Source organism: Hemicordylus capensis, chromosome 2 (genome assembly GCF_027244095.1).
Source record: "Hemicordylus capensis ecotype Gifberg chromosome 2, rHemCap1.1.pri, whole genome shotgun sequence".
In the NCBI taxonomy this organism is placed as follows: Eukaryota; Metazoa; Chordata; class Lepidosauria; order Squamata; family Cordylidae; genus Hemicordylus; species Hemicordylus capensis.
Window position 1 is genome coordinate 232,624,562 of NC_069658.1, and position 16,706 is coordinate 232,641,267.

Below are 16,706 nucleotides of genomic sequence, written 5' to 3' on the forward strand. Positions count from 1 at the left end.
AACTTTTTAACTTACAATCCTTTTGAGCACACAAGTCTTTTTACTAGTTCTGAAGTTCTGAACAAGCGTAAGAGCTCCTGACAGGTTTCAGAGAAAGTGAGCATTCTTGCCAGCACTCAAGATGTTTCCGTTAGATTGACCTTCAGGGTAAGGGCACTGGCTTCAACTGGAGAGACTGAGCATGCTCTCTTCTTGCCAGTTCTCCAGGAATTTCACAGAAATTCACATCTGTCCTTTGGATGCACTATTGGAGTCATTCTTTTTTAATGTTTCAGAATAATTTATTACAAAATTACATATACAACCACATCCGATGTTTTCTGCAGAACCTGGGTTTCCTTTCTTTGATATTTTAAGCAGGATTGAAAATCTGAGAGGGGTTTTGAGCAGGAAAAAAAAAGGAGCTTCATTTGACCGTACTGAGCATGCTCCTATGCTTATGAGCATGCTCAGTTGCACCGGGCAGGGCTCATCGAGGGGCAGTGTAAATTGCTGCTACACAGGCACATCTCTTGGGTAGGAAGGCGTGCTGCAGGGGGAGCCGAGGGGGAGATGTTGCCTGCGGGTGTGGGGCTCTCCTCCAGCAGGGAAAGCTTTGGTCTGTGCCTGTGGAGGCACAGGGGAGGAATCCCCTCTTGCTTCTCCACTCCCAGGACTCGTGTTTCCTTTGCGTGGGTTCGTTGGGCTGATGGGGAGAAGCTTCGGTAAACCAGGGGGCAGCCTAAAGCTCTGTGTGGAAGGGCATCTGTTTTGCATGCAGACTGTCCCAGGTTCAAGTCCTGGCAGTGAGAAAGACCTTCCTCTGTCTGAAGCCGCTTCCACTCACTGCTGGAAACTTTGCTTTAAGAAGGTGCTTACCATGTCACCTGTCTGTGCTCTAAGAAGCGTGGGCATTGCAAGTTAAGTGGATCACTTCTGCCCCTTGCAGTCAAGACTTGTAGAGTCTCTCCTGTAGTGTAGCTTCGACCTATCCAGACTGTGTCTTTGCTCAACAGTGGGCCGGGGACGTCATGTTTCCCCCTCTCCTTTAAAACACAAATATGAGTTTTTAAAAAGTGCAACAACAGCTTTAGACCAAGTGTCCAAAACTAGGGATTGACTTCCCAGAAATATCTCACAAGCCCTTCATGATGGTGTAGAGATCACATCTTTGCTGCTCTCGCTTGTTTAGGCACAGGCTGTTTACTAATTATGGGCTGCTTCCTATATAATCAGTCACCTTGAGTGGCACAGCGGAGAAATGCTTGACTAACACAAGCAGCAGGTGGCCAGTTCAAATCTCTACTGGTACTGTATCGTGCAGCAGCGATATAGGAAGGAGCTGAAAGGCATCATCTCAGACTGCATGGGAAGAGGCAATGGTAAAACCCTCCTGTATTCTACCAAAGAAAAACCACAGGGCTCTGTGGGCACCAGGAGTCAAAATTGACTTGGCGGCACACTTTTGTATATACAGGTGAAACTCGGAAAATTAGAATATCGTGCAAAAGTCCATTAATTTCAGTAATGCAAATTAAAAGGTGAAACTGATATATGAGACAGACACATTACATGCAAAGCGAGATAAGTCAAGCCTTAATTTGTTATAATTGTGATGATCATGGTGTACAGCTCATGAAAACCCCAAATCTCCAATCTCAGAAAATTAGAATATTACATGGAACCAATAAGACAAGGATTGAAGAATAGAACAATATCGGACCTCTGAAAAGTATACAGTGTACTGTGCTTGATTGGCCAGCAAACTCGCCTGACCTGACCCCATAGAGAATCTATGGGGCATTGCCAAGAGAAGGATGAGAGACATGAAACCAAACAATGCAGAATTGCTGAAGGCCGCTAATGAAGCATCCTGGTCTTCCATAACACCTCAGCAGTGCCACAGGCTGATAGCATCCATGCCACGCTGCATTGAGGCAGTAATTGCTGCAAAAGGGGCCCAAACCAAGTACTGAATACATATGCATGCTTATACTTTTCAGAGGTCCGATATTGTTCTATTCTACAATCCTTGTCTTATTGGTTCCATGTAATATTCTAATTTTCTGGGATTGTGGATTTGGGGTTTTCATGAGCTGTACGCCATGATCATCACAATTATAACAAATTAAGGCTTGACTTATCTCGCTTTGCATGTAATGCGTCTGTCTCATATATCAGTTTCACCTTTTAATTTGCATTACTGAAATTAATGGACTTTTGCATGATATTCTAATTTTCCGAGTTTCACCTGTAAGCTAGGTAATAAGGGGCCTTCTAGTGAAGTGTGTTTGTATTTGCTGTCGCCAGTGTGGTGTAGTTGCAAATTCAGAAGTGCAGGTGCTCACGTAGCCACACCCACCCCAGAAGCCCCACCCCATAGCCCCACCCCCAATGCAAAAAACACCAAGCAAATGACCGCTTCATATTATTCCTATTTTAAAATGCAGTTTCATTGTTTACTGTGCAAACATGCAAGCTGTGGAAAAAACCCTCTTTTTTAATAAACCTGTCCAAAGTATACTGGACTATATTAGCACCACCAATCATTAATATTCTGAGAGAAAGAGAAAAACATACTTCTATGCAATTGGTTGGACATCCATAGTGCATGTGCCACAGTGGCCAATAATCAGGAATAGTAGCGCATATAATAGACTCGATATAGACTTGACTAGCATGCCAGAGCTTGCTGGTTCAAAACCCTGCTGCTATGTTCCCCAGACTATGGGGCATCCAATGTGTGCAAAGTGATTGTGGGGGCCTGGCTCTCAGGAAAGGCAGAGCAAGGATGGAAAATGGGGGTGGAAGGGACTGCCCAGGATAGATCAACTCTCAGTGCTGGACTAGGACCGGGGAGACCCGAGTTCAAATCCCCATTCAACCATGAGACTTGCTGGGTGACTCTGGGCCAGTCACTTCTCTCTCAGCCTAATCTACTTCACAGGGTTGTTGTGAAAAAGAAACTCAAGTATGTAGTACACCGCTCTGGGCTCCTTGGAGGAAGAGCGGGATATAAATGTAAGAAAAATAATAATAATAATAATAATAACAACGATTTCCTTCTCCGCTTGCTGGGCAGTCACTCTAAGGGTTAAAAGGAGAGCAGAGCTTCCAGATTCCTAGAGAGGCAGCTAAGGTGTATATGTGTGTGTTTTTTTAGTGCAACGTCTGCTTTAGACCAAGTGTACAAAAGTAAGGATTGTCTTCCCAGAAATATCCCACCAATAAATCCCTTCAGGATGGTGTGGAGATCAACTTTTTGCTGCTCTCTCCTGGGCGCTTTCCAGATTACCCGCTACAACTGTGATAAAGTGCTTCGGCTTGGCAGGATCAAACTGAAAATGATCCCCAGAACCTACAACGGGAAAATACAGCTACTTTTTTGCAACTGACAGGCAACGTTATAGCACTAAATTGCAGCGATAAAATCCAAAAGGCGGCATCCAAAATGTGAACGGCACCCTGCTCACAGCGTAGGGACTGCAGTGTTGCAACACAGGCAAGTATGGAAGCCCACTTCGAAGATACGTTGTGACACTGCTGTAGGGGTTAATCCCTGTTTAGGTTTTTCAATAGACCTTGATCAAACTGTTCTGACTTCTCTTTTCTAGTTATGGGCTACCTCATATATAATCTGGGTGTGGAAGAACGAGCACTAGATCTCCTGGGGTTGTTTTTGTAAATAATCCCTTGAATTATAAATGAATTATAAATTGCATTAACATTCCCAAACCTCTTCATTACTGTAAACAGACTATATGTATAAAATGCTTGCAAAGTCCTCATGTTAGGAAAAACTGACAGGGTCAAGGGTTCGTGCCCGCTGTACATTAGTTTCACTACTGAGAAAGAACTGTTTGGCAAGGATTTGGCAAGGATTCCCCTTTACAAGTAAAGGGGTCATTCCCTATCCTATATGTGGGCTGGGAGAGGAAAAAGAGAAAGGGTGCTCTGTACCGAAGCGCAAGCGGCAGGAGAAACAGTACTGTCAACATAAACTGGCACCACAAGACCAGCTCGCCGTATGTTTATATGTTTATCCTCTCCTGTTCTGTCACCGACAGTTCAGATCCCATCAGCGTATACTTGAAGTTGGGTTTTTTGGTCCCAATGTGCATCACTTGACACTTGCCAACACTGAACTGTATTTGTCACTTTGTCGCCCACTCCCCCAGTTTGGAGATCTGAGGTCCTTTTGGAGCTGCTCACAATCCGTTTTGGATTTCACTACCCAAAAGAGTTTGGTATCATCTGCAGATTTGGCCACCTTGCTGCTTACCCCTGCTCCTAGATCATTGATGAATAAATTAAAGAGCAGCGGTCCCAGTACAAACCCCTGGGGGACCCCACTTCTTACTTCCCTCCTTTGTGAAAACTCTCAATTTATACCTACCCTCTGTTTCCTGTCATTCAACCAGTTAGCAATCTACACATGTACTTGTCCCCTTATCCCGTGACTGCTAAGTTTCCTCAGGAGTCTCCGATTACCCTGATCCACACACTTGTAGACCCTCTCAAAGAACTTCAAAAGGTTTGTGAGGAACGCCATGCTTGTTCTCTCCCAGCAGGGCCTATTGGTCTATGTGCTTTACAATTTTATCCTTGAGGATGCTTCCCATCAAAATGCCTGGAACGGACGTTAAGCTAACCGGCCTGGTTAACTTAAGCTAATCGCCCCTGGATCCCTGTTTGAAAATCAGTGTTAGATTGGTTACTTTCCAGTCCTCAGGAATAGAGCCTGATTGCAGGGATAAGTTATATATTTTGACAAGGAGGTCGGCAATTTCACATTTGAGTTCTTTGAGGACTCTTGGATGGATGCCAGCTGGCCCTGGCAATTTGCTATTTTTCCGTTTTTCCAGTTTAGAACATCCTCTCTTGTCACTTCCTCTGACCCAGTTCTTTAGTCTCCATCCCTGAAAAGCTTGGTTCAGGAACAGGTATATATAACAGGCCAGATTCTATCCCTTCTTTAACATACAGTGCTACTCTATCTACAAGGTGCCCCTCCCTGTCCTTTCTATAGACCTCCATGTCCCTGGAGGTCTCATCCGCATGCCTCTCTGAGCTTCTCCAGATCCGCCACCTTGGTGTTAAGGGAACGAACTTGTTCCCTGAAAGCCAGGAGCTCCTTGCACCAAGCACACCCATGACTTCTGCCCATGGGGCAAATAGTCATACATTTGCAATACACTGGGAAGTGCCCCTTCCCCTGCTGACTTTCTATCTTCATACTGGTTCTGTTGGCAGTTTACAGTATTTAGAGATAGTTTATTAGTGGTGAGCTATTTAACTGTCCAAACAGCCTTTCTCAAGATTTATGAGGGAGAGATCAGTAATTATTAGGAAGAGATTAGTACTTACCCTTTATTTATTTTTATTTATTGTTAAATTTATATACCGCCTTTCATTAAAAACAATCCCAAGGTGGTTTACAAAAGTTAAACACATATAATACAAATAACAGTTAAAAGTATTAAGCTTAAAATATAACAAATCTGATTTAAAATATATAAAATACAAAGATAAAAACTGTACACACATAATAACACACAGATACAATCAAGTAAAGGCCTGGATAAAAAGCCAAGATTTAACAAGCTTTCTAAAAACTATGATGGAGTCCAAGGAGTGAATGACCACTGGGAGAGGATTCCAAAGTCTGGGGCCAGCAACAGAGAAGGCCCTGTCCCATGTGCACGACAACCGAGCCTCTCTCATTGTCGGCACCCAGACAAGAGCCCCCTCAGATGATCTCGTCAAGCGTGCAGCAACCCTTGGGAGCAGGCCGTCCCTCAGATATCCTGGGCCCAAACTGTTAAGGGCTTTAAAGTTCAAAACCAGCACCTTGAATTGGAACCAGAAACAAACTGGCAGCCAGTGCAACACTTTCAGAATTAGTGTAATGTGCTCCCACCAGGCAGTTCCAGAGAAAACCCTAGCTGCCGCATTTTGCACTAGCTGCAGTTTCCAGATATTCTTCAAGGGCAGCCCTATGTAGAGCACGTTACAGTAATCCAGCCATGATGTGACTAAGGCATGGGTAACTGTGGCCAGATCTGCCTTCTCGAGAAAGGGACGTAGCTGGCACACTAGCCAAAGCCGTGCAAAGGCACCCCTAGCCACCGCCTCCGCCTGAGCTTCCAAAAGCAGAGCTGGGTCCAGTAGTACCCCCAAGCTGTGTACTTACTCCTTCAAGGGAAGTGCAACCCCATCCAGAACTGGTAAAATCTCCTCATCCCGATTGGCTCTCCTACTGACCAACAGTACCTCCGTCTTGTCCGGATTCAGTCTGTATATTAGCCCACACCCAACACATCACGGCCTCCAATCCCCAATTCAGGACATCCACCGCCTCCCTAGGATCAGGTGACAAAGAGAGATAGAGCTGAGTGTCATCTGCATATTGCTGACAACTCAGTCCAAGTCCCCGGATGACCTCTCCCAGTGGCTTCATATAGATGTTAAAGAGCATGGGGGACAAAACCGAACCCTGCGGGACCCCACAGGCCAATGGCCATGTGGCTGAGCAGTAGTCCCCCAGCACCATCTTCTGGACACCACCCCACCCAAGAAAGGAACACAGCCACTCCAGCACATTACCTCCAATTCCCATACTCCAGAGGCGGTCCAGAAGGATACCATGGTCAATGGTATCGAATGCCGCCGAGAGATCCAAAAGAACCAACAGGCACGCACTCCCCCTGTCTAGTTCCCGGTGAAGGTCATCCACTAGAGCGACCAAGGCAGTTTCAGTCCCATATCCAGGGCAGAAGCCAGATTGAAAAGGGTCCAGATAATCTGTATCATCCAAGACCCTCTGCAGCTGGGACACCACCACACGCTCTATCACCTTGCCCAAAAAAGGAAGGTTAGATACAAGTCTATAGTTGTCCAGTTTGGAGGGATCAAGGGAGGGCTTTTTAAATAATGGTTTTACCACCGCCTCCTTGAGGCACGGTGGCATCCTGCCCTCCCTTAATGAAGCATTAATGATCACCTCCAACCATCTGCCTGTACCCTCCCTGGCAACTTTTATTAGCCATGAAAGGCAAGGGCCAAGAGCGCACAATGTCGCCCGCACACTGCACAGGATCTTGTCCACATCCTCAGGCTGCACCAACAGAAAAGAATCCAACACAACATGACCAGATGGAACCAAAGGCACGTCTGCTGGAACTTCCAGGTCAGCACAGATGTGAGCGATTTTATCTGCAGAGTGACAAGCAAACTGATCACAATGGGCTGTAGATAATTCCTCCCCCATTATCTGGGGGGCTGTGTGCAGCAATGTCTTTGCTGCACGAAACAGCTCCATTGGTCTGCACTGAGCAGATGCAATGGAGGAGAAAAACAATTTCTTCGCTCCCCCCCCCCCGGAGTAGTCCCTAAATCTAGCATGGTGTAGTGGTTAGCTGGACTAGGACCGAGGAGACCCAAGTTCAAATCTCCATTCACCCATGATACTTGCTGGGTGACTCTAGGCCAGTCACTTCTCTCTCAGCCTAACCTACTTCACAGGGTTGTTGTGATGAGAAACTTAAGTATGTAGTACACCACTCTGGGCTCCTTGGAGAAAAAGCGGGATATAAATGTAAAATAATAATAATGATAATGATAATACCCCCAGTGAGGCACTACCTTGGTGTGGTTGTGGGGCTTGCGTGCTCTGAGGAAGGTGAGAGCTATGCCAGAGGTCCAACCATACTGGACAGGTCTCACCAGAGGAGCCAGACAAAGAGTGCCTCTCCCATCAACAATATGGTGAGATGTAACTTTAATAAATCTATCCAGATCGGTCATCGCCCGGGTCAACAAGGACCGCACCAGGTGCTAAAGTCCCTGGACATCTGGTGGCAAGTGGGCTACAGGACTCAGGATCTTCAGTTGAGCAACCAGGGCTGGAGACAGCAAAGCTACTGGAAGAAATGTCGCTTAACTGAAAAAAATATACCAAAAATGTCAACAAGGAAATAATGATCTGCTATTACAAGTCTAGTCCAACTAGAAGAGGTTATTTAAAAAGAATGTACCAAATTTAGAAAGAGAAGCATCCAGATACAGAAATAACAGAACAAAGGCTAGCAGACCAGAGAAGATTCATAATAAGAAATAAAGTATTCACAGGAGTTGAGCTGGAAGAACTGCAAAGAGCAACACAGGCTCAAGATATGGAAGAAGAATTACCACCAACTGAAGCAGTTGCTCAGGCGCAGGTGGAGGAGGTGTTGGAAATAGAGGATACCACTGTTGCTGAACTGTTTCAAAATAAAAACCAGGCAACCACCCCTTTGCCTTCACTTCAAAAATCCAAATGCCGTTTAACAGAAAAGCAACAAGAACTAAAGCAAAAAATAACTGAGCACATGAACCAAGCAACCACCAGGGTTCGACTTCCAGCTCTAAAAACAGTTGCCAAAAAACAACTTGCTCAGGTATTAAAAGATGTCAATGCTGCACTTGCAGAAATAACAACCAATAATTTGCAAGAAACAAACCAACTAATGTACAGTGCAGCAACAATAACAACACAAGAGCTCGGATATAAGATCAGTGGACCTGTAAAAAAAGAAAGCAGTACATCACCTAAATGGAAGACTAGATTAGAAAATAAAATCTCCAGGCTTAGATCAGATGCTAGAAAATTGAAAGATATGAAAGACAAGAAGCTGAAGAATGAAAACAACAAACAGTATCTGATCCAAAAATACCACCTAGATTCAAGGAAAATTAGAGAAGTCCTGGAAATAATAAAGCCGCAAATAACAGCAGTGTCAAAGAAGATTAGCAAGTATGAAGCCAGAATTACACACCACAGCCAGAATCTCCAATTCCAGTCGAATCAGAGACGCTTCTACCAAAACATAGAAGGAGAAACTGCAAGAAACTTAGAAACACCAAATAAAGAAGAAACAGTGCAATTCTGGGGGAAATTATGGGACAATCCAATAGATTATAATAAAAAAGCAGGCTGGATGAAAGAGGTCAAAAAATGTAACCAACAAATGCAAGATCTAATAATAACACCAGAATTAATAAGTGAAAGAGCAAAGAAAATTAAAAATTGGACTGCTCCAGGCGACGATGAACTGCATGGCTTTTGGCTTAAACACCTAACAAGCCTTCATAAACAACTATCAAAACAGTTCAATCACATTTTACAAGGAGGTGATATTGAACAATGGCTAACAACTGGGAAAACTCATCTCATCATGAAAGACCCAGCAAAAGGTGCAGTTCCAAGTAATTATAGACCGATAACCTGTCTGCGAACCATGTTCAAATTATTAACTGGAATAATAGCAGATGAAGTGATGCAACACTTATTAACTAACAAACAGCTTCCAGTTGAACAGAAAGGAAATTGTCTGAACACCAGAGGCACAAAAGACCAGCTGTTGTTTGACAAAATGATTTTAGAAAATTGCAAGAGAAGAAAAACAAATCTAAGTGTTGCATGGATTGACTACAAGAAAGACTTCAATTCTTTGCCACACACATGGATACTAAAATGTTTAGAAACAACTGGTGTCAGCAAAAACATTCAGATATTTATTTTAAAAAGCAATGAGCATGTGGAGTACACAGTTAACAATCAATGGCGAGACACTTGGACAGGTTAGCATTAGAAGAGGCATTTTCCAAGGGGACTCACTATCCCCTCTGTTGTTTGTAATCGCCATGACCCCACTTTCACAAATAATAAACAAAACAGGCCTCTGATACCAAACATGTAAAACATCCAGTAAAATCAACCATCTGCTGTACATGGACAATCTGAAGTTGTATGGAAAGTCCCAGTCAGAAATCGAATCACTGCTAAACATAGTCCATATATTCAGTAGCGATATAGCAATGGAGTTTGGACTAGACAAGTGTGCTGCATTAATAATGAACAGAGGGAAAATAACAAAAACAGAAGGAATAGAACTTCTATTCTAAGAGAGATTGCTAAGGTTCAGAGGTATTCCAGAAACCCCTAACTACTTGGAGAGGAACGTGCATCACTTTTGGGAATTACGGCTGATGAGATGGATGCCCAGATTGAGACAGTTTTTCGTTTAAATTCGGATTTTGCAATAAGAAATAAATTAATTAAAGACTGCATAGTACATTTTCCCACCAAATCAATAGTTGAGCGAATCATTCAGGCTCACCTTACTACAACTTTAACAATTCAAACTCATCAGATAAAAATCTTGAAAGAGATTCCAGCCAGAATCTTAAGAAAATGTAAGGATTACAAATTTTTGGTTGATGCATTAAATGCTAATGGAATACGTTTTAGATGGGAATTACCAGAGGGAATCTCCTTCTTTTATAAGAGCAAGAGGAATAGATTCACTGAGCTCCTCAAAGCACAAGAATTCTGGCGGAAATATAAAAAAGACCTTTCTTCTGAACATCCTGCTTCATAAATATATAACTTAAACCACTCTATATGGATTACAAACGAACTCATAGATTTTTATCTTGGAATGTAAATGGTTTGAATTCAAAAATTAAATGAAATGGGGTTTTCCACTTTCTTAAGAAACAAAATTTGGACATAGTGTGTTTACAAGAGACTCATATTAGAAAACAGGATCGAAAATGTTTGGTAAATAAAGCCCTGGGACAAGAATTTGTTTCTTCAGATAAGAAAAAAAAAAGAGTAGTAGTATTTTATGTCAAACAGCAATTTGAACCTAAATTGATTTTTAAAGATGAAGAAGGTAGGGTACTAGCATTGGAAGTTTTAATATCTGGAGTTAAAACGGTGATAATTGGAATCTATGCCCCTAATGAAAAGAAAGTTGAATTCTATAACTATTTGGACCAAAAGATGGCAGATTTATCGAATGTTAATCTGATTGTATTGGGAGATTTCAATGGAGTTGTTTCGACATCTCTGGATAGAAAATCTGATTTATCGGATAAGAACTTACAAGGTAAACTTCCTAAAGCATTCTTTGAATTAGTAGAACATATGGATTTTTATGATTTATGGAGAATTAAAAATTCAAATGCAAAAGAATATACCTACTTTTCTGAAAGATATCAATCACACTCTAGGATAGATATGGTCTGGACATCTAAAACTATTATATCTCATATGAAAACAATGGATATCCTACCTAGGACTTTTTCAGATCATAATCCAATTTGCTTTGCATGGAAGAAGGAAGGAGTGACTTCATTTAGGTGGAGACTGAATGAATATCTTTTGAAAAAACCAGATGTGGTTGAGAAAGCCAAAAAGAAGTTAAAGGATTGTTTTGAACTGAATTTAAATCAAGGATTGGATAACAAAATTGTTTGGGATGCAAGCAAAGCGGTTATGAGAGGTTTTTTCATACAGTAAAATGTATATTTCAAAAAACAAAGAGGATTGAAAAAAGAGGCACTACTGATGCAGATTTCCAAAAAGGAAAGAGAATTGATATGGACTAAAGATAAGAAGAAGATCTAAAGATCTCAAGCTATCAAGATCTTACAACAACTCTCTATGTTAATAGCAAATGAACTTGAACAGAATTTGAAGTATATTAAACAAAGATCATTTGAGTTTGCAAATAAACCAGGCAAGTTACTAGCTTGGAAAATTAGACTTGAGAGGAAGAAAAACTTTATATCTAAAATATTTACTAAAAATGGGCTCTCTTATAATGGAAAGGAAATAAGGATGGAATTTTTAAAATATTATTCAGAATTATATAAAGGCAAAACAGTAGAAGATAAAAAAATCGAGCAGTTTCTTAGAACTAAAAATATTCCAAAACTTTCTCACCAACAAATAGAAATTATGAATGCTCCAATAACAGTTATGGAAATAACAGAAGCAATAAATCAAGCTAAACCTAACAAGGCCCCTGGGCCAGATGGAGTCTCAGCTTTGTATTATAAGTTACTTAAAGATCAAATTTTACAACCTCTTCAATGGACTATGAATGATATTTTACAAAAAGGGATTATGCCAGATTCGTGGAAATATGCAAACATTACAATAATTCCAAAGCCAGATCAAGATTTAACATTAGTCAAAAATTATAGGCCAATATCACTTTTAAATAATGATTATAAACTTTTTGCTGCTGTTTTGGCAAGAAGAATGAAAGTGGTATTAAGAGATTTTATTCATGAAGATCAAGCTGGCTTCTTGCCAAAGAGACAATTGAGAGACAATGTTAGAACAGTTTTGAATGTATTGGAGTATTATGAAAAACATAATGATAAACAGATGGCGATGATTTTTTTGGATGCAGAGAAAGTTTTCGACAATATTTCGTGGAAGTTTATGTGGGGATTATTACAGGAAATAACTGCTGGTAAACATTTCATTAGAGCAATTAAAGCTATTTACTCGGAACAATATGCCAAGATTATTGTAAATGGAGAGTTATCAGACAATTGTGTAATACAAAAAGGGACTAGACAAGGCTGTCCACTTTCTCCACTGCTTTTTATATTGGTTTTAGAAGTGCTTTGTAGAAGTATTAGAGAAGATGATGAAATACACGGTCCCAAAATTGGGAGACAAGAATATAAATTGAGAGCCTTTGCAGATGATGTTGTGTTATTTTTAGAGAATCCAATGGATAAGATCGAAAGACTTTTGGACAAGATACAGCAATTTGGCCAGTTGGCTGGATTTTATATAAATAAGACTAAAACTAAGGTTTTGACTAAAAATATAGACCAGAAAACTAAAGACAGATTTGGTGAAATAAGTGAGTTAAAAGTGGAGAAGAAAGTGAAATATTTGGGAGTTTGGTTAACAAACAATAACTCTGTGCTGTTTTCTAATAATTATGTTAAAACATGGAATTCAATGAAAAATGATTTGCAAAGACGGTCTAAAATGAATTTATCTTTGATGGGAAGAATTTCAGTGGTGAAGATGAATGTTTTGCCTAAAATGCTATTTCTCTTTCAGACTATTACTATAATTAATAACTTGACTTGTTTTAGGCAATGGCAGAAGGATATAACTAAATTTGTTTGGCAGGGGAAAAGACCAAGAATAAATTTTAATAATTTAACAGATGCAAAGGAAAGGGGTGGTCTTACCTTGCCAGATTTAAAGTTGTATTTTGATGCTGTATGTTTGACATGGCTAAAGGAATGGATAACATTGAGAAACCCTAGAGTCCTTGATCTGGAGGGATTTGATAGAAGGTTTGGATGGCATGCTTATTTATGGTATGAAAAAACTAAAGTACATAAAGATTTTCTGAATCACTATGTAAGAAGGAGTTTAATGAGGGTATGGTTAAAATATAAAAATTGGTTGGAACCAAAAACTCCGTTATGGATATCCCCGATTGAAGCTTTATCACGTAAAGAAGTAAATATGCAGATGTCTGGGGGTATATATAGAGATCTGTTGTACTTTAATGGAAAGGATTGTAGGTTAAAATCTTCAACTGAATTACAAAATGTGGTTAGAAATTGGTTTCAGTATTATCAGTTAAATGAGATGTATAAGAAAGACCTTAAAGTTGGATTTGAAGATCAGATTTCGAATTTTGAGAAGGAATTATGTCAAGATGATGAAAAATTAATTTCCAAAATGTATAAATTGTTACTTTTGGAGGAGACAAGAGAGGAATTGGTTAAAACAACTATGATAAAATGGGCTCAAGATGTTGGACATAATATAGAAATGGCAGCTTGGGAGAAGTTATGGAAAAGTGATTTAAAATTTACTGCTTGTTATGCGTTGAAGGAAAATTATTACAAAATGATGTATAGATGGTATTTGACACCCAAAAAACTGGCATTAATGTATAAAAATGTTTCAAACAAATGTTGGAAGTATGGGCATACTGAAGGTACCTTTTTTCATATGTGGTGGACCTGCAGGAGGGCTAAGGCCTATTGGGACATGATATATAATGAATTGAAGAAGATACTCAAAGTGACATTTCCCAAGAAGCCAGAATCCTTCCTGCTAGGAATAACACGAGCAATTTCTACAAATAATTTAATTTTTTTTATGTATGCTTCCATGGCGGCCAGAATATTATATGCACAGAAATGGAAGACTAATGAACTGCCTTCAAAAGAAGAGTGGCTGATAAAAACTTTGGAATATGCAGAAATGGCAAAACTTACAACACTGATTAGAGATCAAAGCTTAGAACGTTTCAAGGAAGATTGGAAACCCTTTTTGATTTATTTAAAGAATTATTTTCCTACTATGGATCTTACAGAAGGATTTGAAATTTGAAATGCAGGTTGGGTAGATTAATGGTGGTGGAAGGTTTAAATTTGTGCTTTTTATTAATATTATAATAAGGGTAAAATTTATAGTTGTTATCACGAAAAGAGGTGCGCGGGAAGTCAATTTGTAATTGTGTTTATTATGTTATGGTTATTATTATTGTTAAAAGTTAATAAAAATTTGAAATTTGAGCTTCTCCAGATCCGCCACCTTGGTCTCAAGGGAACAGATTTGTTCCCTGAGAGCCAGGAGCTCCTTGCACTGAGCACACACCCATGACTTCTGCCCATGGGGCAAATAGTCATACATGTGGCACTCTGTGCAATACACTGGGAAGTGCACCCTTCCCCTGATGACCTTCTATCTTCATACTGTTTTTGTTGGCTATTTACAGTATTTAGGGAGCTTATTGTCTGTTTATTAGATAGTTTATTAGGATAGGTCTCAGCTGTAATCGTCAACTATTTAACTGTCCAAACAGCCTTTCCCAAGAATATGAGGGAAACGAGGGAGGGATATGTACTTATGTTCTCTTCTCCACCAGGCTCCTTGAGAGAGTAGGCTTTCAACTGAGGCACAGGGTGTGGGTCAAAGAAATGTCAAAGGAATGTGGGGCCTCCCACAGGCCTAGCTGATTCCACCCCCTCCAGGCAGGGACAAACAAAAACACTGGAGTTTGCTAGCCCTGGCGAATAACACACACACAGACTAAGACTTACAGTATATCTTAAAGAGAAACAAGTCCCTCAAAATCTGCCCTCTTCATGTTAATTAGTGTGAAGGGGGGAAATGCTAGATGGCGTTCTGTTTAGAAAAGCTTGCTCACCTCCACAAGCTGCTTCTGCTCCTTCCCAAGTAGGCTTCCAACTGAGACCCTAAAATACATCATTGCAGGACACATCCAAGACGGCCAGGTTTCAGACCACAGCATAGTCCAATGGACCCTAGCCTTAGGCATGGCATTCAAGAAAGAATATCAAGCCTTACCAGCCCCTTATGGTTTAATCACAGAGGGAGAGGAACACATGTGTCCGCTGCCTACCCCTAAGTCCCAAATTGGCCAGCTAAATGGGGATTAGACAGCAAAAGCAGCCACAACATGGCTTCCCATATGGCTGAGTCTGAAATGGAGGCATCTGACAGACACCCTGTTTCAGACTCAGATAAATGGCAGAAAACAGCAGAGTTAGTCCAAAAGAGAACAGCGCCTACCTGGCTTACCCACGTGGCAGCACATCAGAAAAAGAAGGCTGGAATAATAAAGCAGACTCTTTAGCCAGAGGCAACAACACCTAGCAAGCATGCCGAGCTTCACCCCTGTCATTACCCACAGTCAAAGTGAAATAGAAGAACAGCCCTGCTGGATCAGGCCCAAGGCCTATCTAGTCCCGCTTCCTGTTTCACACAGTGGCCCACCAGACGCCTTTGCTAAGTCCACAAGCACTTTGAGAGCATGCCCTCTCGCCTACTGTTTCTACCTTGCAACTCAGAGCATGACAAGTTCCTACTCTAGATTTAAGTAGCCTTCAAGAAGACGACTCCAAGATTGAAGGTCTCACTTCAACAGACTCAGATTCCACAGGAATGTTTAAAATAGAGAAGGTGGATGGAATCTGGTGGGAGGAGCGGCCACTGGAGACCGTCACTGGATAGTTCCAGGCCAAGTCAGACATGAACTCATCCAGTTTGTGCATGACATGGGACACAGCAGTAGACAGCCCACACACTTGAAAGAGTTCAGCATACAGGATGGTGGCCAGAAATGTATGATGATGAGAGTGCCTTTTGTGAAAGATGTTTGTGGTGTGCACATGTGAATCCCAACCACCAAGCAGTCAAAGCCCCCATTAGAGAACAACACGTGGACTCTGTGATGAGCCACATCCAAATGGATTACATTGGCTCATTTTCTACCACCTCCAGAGGCAATCAGTTCTGTCTTGTAATTCTGGAACAGTTTCCAAAATGGATTGAAGCAATACCAATCAAAACCGATATCGCTTCAGTCACTGCAAAAGTATGTTTCAGTGTAGTCTGCAGCAGATTCAGAGTCTCCAAATACCTTGATTCTGAGAGGAAGCTCCTTCAAAGGACAGGCATCAAGCAGAGGTTCCACAAAGGACGACACCCACTGTCATTGGGCCTTGTAGGGAAATCCAATCACACAGTTAAGAAAGCTTTACTTAACATGGCCTCATCCAGTGGTAAAAGCTGTGATGGGAGCCTCACTACTATTCTCATGGCACCGAGAGGTTCAAAAGCAGTTATGGACTTAGCCCCCACGAAGTCATGACTAGACATGCTATGCATATGTCAGAGTCACAGTAGCTGGGCGTGGAAATCCCAAATTCCTGGGACTGCAAACTAATCACAGAGCAATGGATTCAGGATTTAACTCAGCATGCTTGAACTTGCAAGCTTCCCACAAATTGGGCATCTTCCAGGAAGACAAAAACAGACATCTTGGCTGGAACAATCACCCTACAGTGTGGGACGTTGGCCAATCAGTCATATACAG

General features: G+C 41.2%; 1 pseudogene; it reads right to left on the bottom strand.

The window, feature by feature from the left end:
• LOC128343839 (zinc finger protein 197-like) overlaps window positions 1-16,706 on the bottom strand; it is a 39,251-nt pseudogene that overhangs the window by 16,371 nt on the left and 6,174 nt on the right.